Raw genomic sequence first — 9,961 nt, 5'->3', positions numbered from 1 at the left:
TTTTTTCAAATTCTATTTTACTTCCATCAATTTATTTTAGTCTACTAGTGTATTCACCTTTTCATATTTTCAAACGATTTCTTCTTTTCTTTTTTTAAATTTTTTCTCTTTTTCATTTCTTTTCTTTTTCTTAAATACAGAAAAGGAAAAATTAATATTTATTTTTAATTTGTTTAAAAAATATTTGTCTTTAATTTTTTTCTACTATATTCTTTACTTTTGTGTTTATATTTTCAAATTCTATTTTACTCCCATCATCTCATTTTAGTCTATTTCAGTGTATTCATTTTTTCAAATTGTCAATTTCCTTCCCCCCCCCCTTTTTTTCTCTAATCTGTCAAATTTCAACACCCAGACCAAAACACACCTAGGATCTAGCATCATCTATTTGATGTGTATGTGTCTGTGTCTGTGTGTTTAATTTTTAATTTTAATATTCTTTAATTTTAATTTTTTAATTTTTCTACCTCATTAATTCCTTTTCTCCCTTCAAAATGACAAAACGAAGGAATTCACCCCAAAAGAAAGAGCATGAAGAAATGACAGCCAGGGATTTAACCAACACAGATACAAGCAAGAAGTCTGAATCAGAATTTAGAATCACGATAATAAGAATACTAGCTGGAGTCAAAAATAGATTAGAATCCCATTATGCAGAGATAAAAGAAGTAAAAAATAGCCAGAATGAAATTAAAAATGCTATAACTGAGCTACAATCACAGATGGATGCAGCAGCGGCAAGGATGGACGAGGCAGAACAGAGAATCAGCAATATAGAGGACAAACTTCTAGAGAATAATGAAGCAGAAAAAAAGAGGGAGATTAAGGCAAAAGAGCATGATTTAAGAATTAGAGAAATCAGTGACTCATTAAAAAGGAACATCAGAATCATAGGGGTCCCAGAAGCAGAAGAGAGAGAAATAAGGGTAGAAGGGTTATGGGAGCAAATCAGAGCGGAAAACTTTCCTAACCTGGGGAAAGACACAGACATCAAAATCCAGGAAGCACAGAGGACCCCCATTAGATTCAACAAAAACCGACCTTCAACAAGGCATATCATAGTCAAATTCACAAAATACTCGGGCAAGGAGAGAATCGCGAAAGCAGCAAGGGGAAAAAAGTCCTTAACCTACAAGGGAAGACAGATCAGGTTTGAAGCAGACCTATCCACAGAAACTTGGCAGGCCAGAAAGGAGTGGATGGATATATTCAGTGTGCTGAACCAGAAAAATATGCAGCCAAGAATTCTTTATCCAGCAAGGTTGTCATTCAAAATAGAAGGAAAGAGAAAAAGTTTCCCAGACAAACAAAAATTAAAGGAGTTTGTGACCACTAAACCAGCCCTGCAAGAAATTTTAAGGGGGACTTTCTGAGGGGAGAAAAGATGAAAAAATATATATATATATATATAAATAAATAAATACCAAAAGCAACAAAGATTAGAAAGGACCAGAGAACACCACCAGAAACTCCAACTCTACAAGCATCATAATGGCAATAAATTCATATCTTTCAGTACTTACTCTACATGTCAATGGACTCAATGCCCCAATCAAAAGACATAGGGTAACAGAATGGATAAGAAAACAAGATCCATCTATATGCTGTTTACAAGAGACCCAGTTTAGACCCAAAGACACCTTCAGACTGAAAATAAGGGGATGGAGAACCATCTATCATGCTAATGGTCAACAAAAGAAAGCTGGAGTGGCCATAATTATATCAGACAATCTAGACTTTAAAATAAAGACTGTATCAAGAGATGCAGAAGGGCATTATATCATAATCAAGGGGTCTATCCACCAAGAACACCTAACAATTGTAAACATTTATGTGTAAATGTGGTAGCACCCAAATATATAAATCAATTAATCACAAACATAAAGTAACTCACTGATAGTAATACCATAATAGTAGGAGACTTCAACACCCCACTCACAACAATGGACAGATCATCTAATCAAAAAATCAACAAGGAAACAATGGCTTTGAATGACACACCGGACAAGATGGACTTAACAGATATGTTTGGAACATTTCATCCTAAAGCAGTAGAATATACATTCTTTTCCAGTGCACATGGAACATTCTCCAGAACAGACCATATACTGGGACACAACTCAGCCCTAAGTAAGTACAAAAAGATTGAGATCATACCTTGTATACTTTCAGACCACAACGCTATGAAACTCGAAATCAACCACAAGAAACAAATTGGAAAAGTAACAAATACTTGGAGACTGAAGAACATCCTACTAAAGAATGAATGGGCCAACCAAGAAGTTAAAGAGGAAATTAAAAAGTATATGGAAACCAATGAAAATGAAAACACCACAACCCAAATCCTCTGGGACGCAGCAAAGGTGGTCATAAGAGTTAAGTATATAGCAATCCAGGCCCTCCTAAAGAAGGAAGAAAGATCACAGATACACAACTTAACCTTACACCTTAAGGAGCTGGAAAAAACAACAGCAAATAAAACCCAAAACCAGCAGAAGACAGGAAATAATAAACTTTAGAGCAGAAATTAATGCTATCAAAACCAAAATATACAGTAGAACAGATCAATGAAACCAGAAGCTGGTGCTTTGAAAGAATTAACAAAATTGATAAACCACTAGCCAGCTTGATCAAAACGAAAAAGGAAAGGACCCAAATGAATAAAATCAAGAATGAAAGAGGAGGGGAATATTATGAGCAATTATATGCCAATAAAATGGGTAATCTGGAAGAAATGGACAAATTCCTAGAAACATATACACTACGAAAACTGAGACAGGAAGAAATAGAAAATTTGAACAGACCCATAACCAGTAAGGAAATAGAATTAGTAATCAAAAATTTGCCAAAAACCAGGAGTCCAGGACCAGATGGCTTTCCAGGGGAATTCTACCAGACATTTAAGGAAGAGTTAACACCTGTTCTCTTGAAGCTGTTCCAAAAAATAGAAATGGAAGGAAAACTTCCAAACTCTTTCTATGAAGCCAGCATTACCTTGTTTCCAAAACCAGACAGAGACCCCACTAAAAAGAACTACAGACCAACTTCCCTGATGAACATGGATGCAAAAATCCTCAACAAGATATTAGCCAACCGGATCCAACAATACATTAAAAAAATTATTCACCACGATCAAGTGGGATTTATACTTGGGATGCAGGGCTGGTTCAATATCTGCAAAACAACTAATGTGATTAATCACATCAATAAAAGAAAGGACAAGAACCTTATGATCTTCTCAATAGATGCAGAGAAAGCATTTGACAAAATACAGCATCCTTTCTTGATAAAAACCCTCAAGAAAGTAGGGATAGAAGGAGCATACCTCGAGATCATAAAAGCCATATATGAATGACCCAACGCTAATATCATCCTCAATGGGGAAAAACTGAGAGCTTTCCCCCTAAGGTCAGGAACAAGACAGGGATGTCCACTCTCACCACTGTTATTCAACATAGTATTGGAAGTCTTAGCCTCTGCAATCAGACAACACAAAGAAATAAAAGGCATCCAAATTGGCAGGAGGAGGTCAAACTTTCACTCTTCACAGATGACATGATACTCTATATGGAAAACCCAAAAGATTCCACCAAAAAACTGCTAGAATTGATTCATGAATGCAGCAAAGTGGCAGGATATAAAATCAATGCACAGAAATCGGTTGCATTCCTATACACCAACAATGAAGCGATAGAAAGAGAAATCAAGGAATTGATCCCACTTAGAGTTGCACAAAAAAACATAAAATACCTAGGAATAAATCTAACCAAAGAGGTGAAAAATCTATACACTGCAAACTATAGAAAGCTTAAGAAAGAAATTGAAGAAGACACAAAAAAATGTAAAAAGATTCCATGCTCCTGGAGAGGAAGAACAAATATTGTTAAAATGTTGATACTACCCAAAGCAATCTACATATTCAATGCAATCCCTATCAAAGTAACACCAGCATTCTTCACAGAGCTAGAACAAATAATCCTAAAATCTGTATGGAACCAGTAAAGACCTCGAATAGCCAAAGCAATCTTGAAAAAGAAAACCAAAGCAGGAGGCATCACAATCCCAGACTTCAAGCTATACTACAAAGCTGTAATCATCAAGACGGTATGGTACTAGCACAAGAACAGACACTCAGATCAATGGAACAGCATAGAGAACCCAGAAATGGACCCACAAACATATGGCCAACTAATCTTTGACAAAGCAGGAAAGAATATCCAGCGGAATAAAGACAGTCTCTTCAGCAAGTTGTGCCAGGAAAACTGGACAGCAACATGCAGAAGAATGAACCTGGACCACTTTCTTACACCATACACAAAAATAAACTGAACATAGATGAAAGACATAAATGTTAGACAGGAAGCCATCAAAATCCTCGAGGAGAAAGCAGGCAAAAACCTCCTCGATCTTGCCTGCATCAACTTCTTACTCAACACGTCTCCAAAGGCAAGGGAAACAGAAGCAAAAATGAACTACTGGGACTTCATCAAAATAACAAGCTTCTGCACAGAGAAGGAAACAATCAGCAAAACTAAAAGGGAATCGACAGAATGGGAGAAGATATTTGCAAATGACATATCAGATAAAGGGTTGGTATCCAAAGTCTACAAACAACTTATCAAACTCAACACCCAGAAAACAATCCAGTGAAGAAATGGGCAAAAGACATGAATAGACACTTCTCCAAAGAAGACATTCAGATGGCCAACCAACACATGAAAAAATTCTCCACATCACTCATCATCAGGGAAATACAAATCAAAACCACAATGAGATACCACCTTACACCTGTCAGAATGGCTAACATTACCATCTCAGGCAACAACAGATGTTAACGAGGATGTGGAGAAAGAGGATCTCTTTTGCACTGCTGGTGGCAATGCAAGCTGGTGCAGCCACTCTGGAAAACAGTATGGAGGTTCCTCAAAAAACTAAAAATAGAACTACCCTACGACCCAGCAATTGCACTACTAGGCATTTATCCATGGGATACAGGTGTGCTGTTTTGAAGGCAAACATGCACCCCCATGTCTATAGCAGTACTATCAACAATAGCCAAAGTATGAAAAGAGCCCAAATGTCCACTGATGGATGAATGGATAAAGAAGAAGTGGTATACATATACAATGGAGTATTACTCAGCAATCAAAAAGAATGAAATCTTACCATTTGCAACTACATGGATGGAACTGGAGGGTATTATGCTAAGTGAAGTTAGTCAGGGAAAGACAAAAATCATATGAATTCATTCACATGAGGACTTTAAGAGACAAAACATGAACATATGGGAAGGGAAACAAAAATAATATAAAAACAGGGAGGGGGACAAAACAGAAGAGACTCATAAATTTGGAGAACAAACCGAGGGTTACGGAAAGGGTTGTGGGAGGGGGGATGGACTAAATGGGTAAGGGCCACTAAAGAATCTACTCCTGAAATCATTGTTTCACTATATGCTAACTAATTTGGATGTAAATTTTTAAAATTAAAAAATAAAATTAAAAATAAATAAATATTTTAAAAAAATTTTAAAACTATCAGATTTTAACAGATTAAATTCCAAAGTCCATAATTTAGTCTAAATAAATCTGTATGAATCTAAAAAAAATCTATAAAGAACTCAACATCCAAAAAACAAATAATCCAGTGAAGAAATGGGCAGAAGACATGAATAGGCAGTTTTCCAAAGAAGACATCCAAATGGCCAACAGACACATGAAAAGATGCTCAACATCGCTCATCATCAGGGAAATACAAATCAAAACCACATTGAGATACCACCTCACACTGGTCAGAGTGGCTAAAATAAACAACTCATAAAACAACAGATGTTGGTGAGGATGTGGAGAAACAGGAACTCTCTTGCACTGTTGGTGGGAATACAAACTGGTGCAGCCACTGTGGAAACAGTGTGGAGGTTCCTTAAAAAATTAAAAATAGAATTACGCTATGACCCAGCAATTGCACTGCTAAGAATTTATCCATAGGATACAGGAGTACTGATTCATAGGGGAATATGTACCCTGATGTTTATAGCAGCACTATCAACAATAGCCAAATCAAGGAAAGAGCCCAAATGTCCATCAACTAACTGATGAATGGATGAAGATGTGGTTTATATATATAATGGAATACTACTGGGCAATGAAAAAGAATGAAATCCTGCCATTTGCAACAATGTGGATGGAACAGGAGGGTGTTATGCTAAGTGAAATAAATTAGAGAAAGACATCTAACATATGTTTTCACTCATATGTGGAACTTGAGAAATTTAACAAGATCATGGGGGAACAAAAGGGTGAAACTAGTTTCAAACACAGAGGGAGGCAAACCCATTAGAGACTTAAATACAGAGAACAAACTGACGGTTGATGTGGGAGGTGGGGGAGAGGGGAAAATGGGTGATGGGCATTGAAGAGGGCACTTGTTGGGGTGAGCACTGGATGTTGTAGTAAGTGATGAATCACGGGAATCTACCCCTGAAACCAAGAGCACAGTCTATACAATGTATGTTAGCTAGCTTGACAATAAATTATATTGAAAAAGAAAAAATAAATAAAATCAAGAGGTAATAGAAAAAAAATTTTAATGTTGTTTTTAATTAAAAGAAATTTTAATGTTTATTTTTGAGAGAGAGCACAAGCACACGTGAGTGGGGGAGGGGCAGTGACAAGGGGAGATACAGAATCCGAAGCAGGCTCCAGGCTTTGAGCTGTCAGCACAGAACCTGATGCAGTGCTTGAACTCACAAACCATGAGATCATGACCTAAGCGAAAGTAAGACCCTTAACCGACTGAGCTACCCAGGTGCCCCTTTAAAATTTTTTTAATGTTAATTATTTTTAATGTTAATTTATTTTTAAATGTTTTTACTTATTTTTGAGCGAGAGAGAGCACAAACAGGGCAGGGGCAGAGAGAGAGGGAGACACAGAATCTGAAGCAGGCTTCAGGTTCTGAGCCGTCAGCCCAAAGCCCGACGCAGGGCTCTAACCCACGAACTGTGAGATCATGACCTGAGCCAAAGTCAGACAGTTAACCAACTCAGCCACCCTCAAAATCTTTTTTTAATTAAAAAAAACAAAAACAAAAACAAAAAAACCTTGGAAGTAAGTACCAAAAAAACCAACCCAAAGTGATGTTAAATAGTTGCTTCTAGAAAAGAATATGGGAAAATCTTTGAGGAAAGGGATAATATCCAGAGGATAAGTGGAAGATATTAGCTCGTTTAAAAAAAAATTTTTTTTTTAATCTGTACCTTTGCACTGACATTTCCAGTGTGTGTTTTTTGTTTTCTTTTGTTTTGGCTTGGTTTTTTTGAGAGAAAGAGGTAGGGAGAGAGAGAATCCCAAGCGGCTCTGCACTGTGGGCACAGAGCCTGACACAGGGCTGACTCATGAACCGTGAGATCATGTATGATCTGAGCCGAAATCAACAGTCAGATGCTTAACCGACCAAGCCACCCAGATGCCCCCAGTGTGTATCTTTTTTATAGCACTTTCAAAACCTTTGAAAGGGATTTGGATTTTATGTCTTCTTGTCCTACTTCTGTAAAAGGACTGATGGTGAAATAAAGTGATATTGCCATCACAATAGCTATCAATTTACTAAGTACTTACTGTACCCTGAGCACTGTTCTATGTAAACTAACATTTATTAACCCTATGATATTATTATCCTAATTTTATTTTATTTTTTTTTAATTTTTTTTTTTTAACATTTATTTATTTTTGAGACAGAGAGAGAGCATGAACAGGGGAGGGTCAGAGAAAGAGGGAGACACAGAATCCGAAACAGGCTCCAGGCTCTGAGCTGTCAGCACAGAGCCCGACGCGGGGCTCGAACCCACGGACCGTGAGATCATGACCTGAGCCGAAGTCGGACGCTCAACCAACTGAGCCACCCAGGCGCCCCATATCCTAATTTTATAGATGAGGAAACTGAAACGCAAGTTTTAAGTGACTTTCCCATAACTGCTCACAATTCTGTCCTAGACTGTCTGGCTCCAGACTCTGCACTCCCCATCAGTCCTGAGAATCAAGAGGTACCTATGCTACTCAGGACTCTGGCTGCAAGTGTCAGAAACCTAACTTAAACTACCTTAAGGAAAAAGGGAAATGTATAAATCCATGTAACCAAACTGTATAAATGTGGGGGTAGGGTACTGTTTTCAGAGTTAACTTGAATTCACTGTTTCTGACTTGGGCCTAAGTTCTTAGGGCTACATGTTGGCTTTATTATGTCAGCCTCCTCCACATCTCAGGAGAGATGGCCCAGAATCTGTAGAGGACTCATCTTACAGGCTATAAATCAAAGAGAAAGAGAATGCAACCACAATGACAAACCACCACACATCCATCAAATGCTGGCAAAGATGTGAAACAAGAACTCTCGTCCATTACTGGTGGGAATGCAAAATGGTGCAGCCACTCTGGAAGACATTTTGGCAGTTTCTAATAAAACAAAATATACCTTTACCATGTGATTCAGTAATCATGCTCCTTGGTAGTTACCCAAATGAGTTATGACCACATAAAACCTGCACACAGATGTTCGTATCAGTTGTATTCATAACTACTAAAATTCAGAACCAACCAAGGTGTCATTTAATAGGTGGCGAGATAGGAGCGCCTGGGTGGCTCAGTCGGTTAAGCGGCCGACTTCGGCTCATGTCATGATCTCGCAGTCCGTGAGTTCGAGCCCCACGTCGGGCTCTGTGCTGACAGCTCAGAGCCTGGAGCCTGTTTCAGATTCTGTGTCTCCCTCTCTCTGACCCTCCCCAGTTCATGCTCTGTCTCTCTCTGTCTCAAAAATAAATAAACGTTAAAAAAAAAAAATAGGTGGCGAGATAAATAAACTACTGTACATTCATACAATCAAATATGATCCACTGCTAAAAAGAATTAAGCTATTTAAACCAGAAGTCAGCAAACTACAACCTATGGGCCAAATCTGGCCCCCTGCCTGTTTTATAAAGCTCTATAGAAACATAAAATTTATAAAACTATAAAAATAAAAATTATAAAGAGAAATTAGGTATGAAGCTACAAAATTACCTGAAGGAACCTCAAATGCATCTTGCTAAGTGAAAGAAACCAATCTGAAAAAAACTACATACTGCATGACCCCAACTATGTAATAATCTGCAAAAAGCAAAATGCTCTCCTGGTTTCCTGAAATAAATCCAGAGAATAACACCGCTTGCCCTACTTATGGTCATATGCCCATCCCTGAGACTGTCACCGTGGTCAGCAGAATGGTATATACACTGGCCAGGTTAGAGCCACAGGCCCAGTACCGTGGCTTGGGGAGGGGCAGGGCTTACACGGCTGGGTGTTCCATTCAGCAGCCTCCCCAGAATCACTTGAGGAAAGTGGAAGAGGAGGAGCTCTCCAAAGGGGGCAGGGACAGAGGAGAGCAGTGCTGTTACGAGGAGGAAGGGATGGTAGGTAGAATAAGAAAACAATGGCTACTGCCTGTATTACGGATGTATTTAAAAGTTCTCTTTTAATTGTTTTTTTTAAAAGGAAAAGAGCATTTATTACTTTCTAGTTTATAAGATGTGGCCCCATTTCAAAAGAGGATTAATAAGGGCTGGCTCAGTTGGAGGAGCATGTGACTCTTGATCGTGGGGTCATGAGGTCAAGCCCCACATTGGGTGTAGAGATTAAATAAATAAAACTTTTACAAAAAGGATTAATGGAGAGAAGATCAGTGAGAAGACAAGGGTTGAGAAGCAGAAAAGAAAAACAAACAGAGAAGAAAGAGAACTTAAGAAGGGGGCATTTAAGCGCCAAAGACATGGTCTTTCCTACTATATGTGGGCAAAATTGAATTTGTAAAATTATATCTATATCAACTGGAATAATTTTATTCTTTAGATAATATATGTATTTTTCGGGGGTGCAAAAAGGTGGTTTTATTAAAGCACAGACAGGACCCATGTGCAGAAAAAGCTGCCTC

This window comes from Panthera leo, chromosome B4 (genome assembly GCF_018350215.1).
Source record: "Panthera leo isolate Ple1 chromosome B4, P.leo_Ple1_pat1.1, whole genome shotgun sequence".
NCBI classification, from domain to species: Eukaryota; Metazoa; Chordata; class Mammalia; order Carnivora; family Felidae; genus Panthera; species Panthera leo.
Note: the sequence above shows the minus strand (reverse complement) of the source record.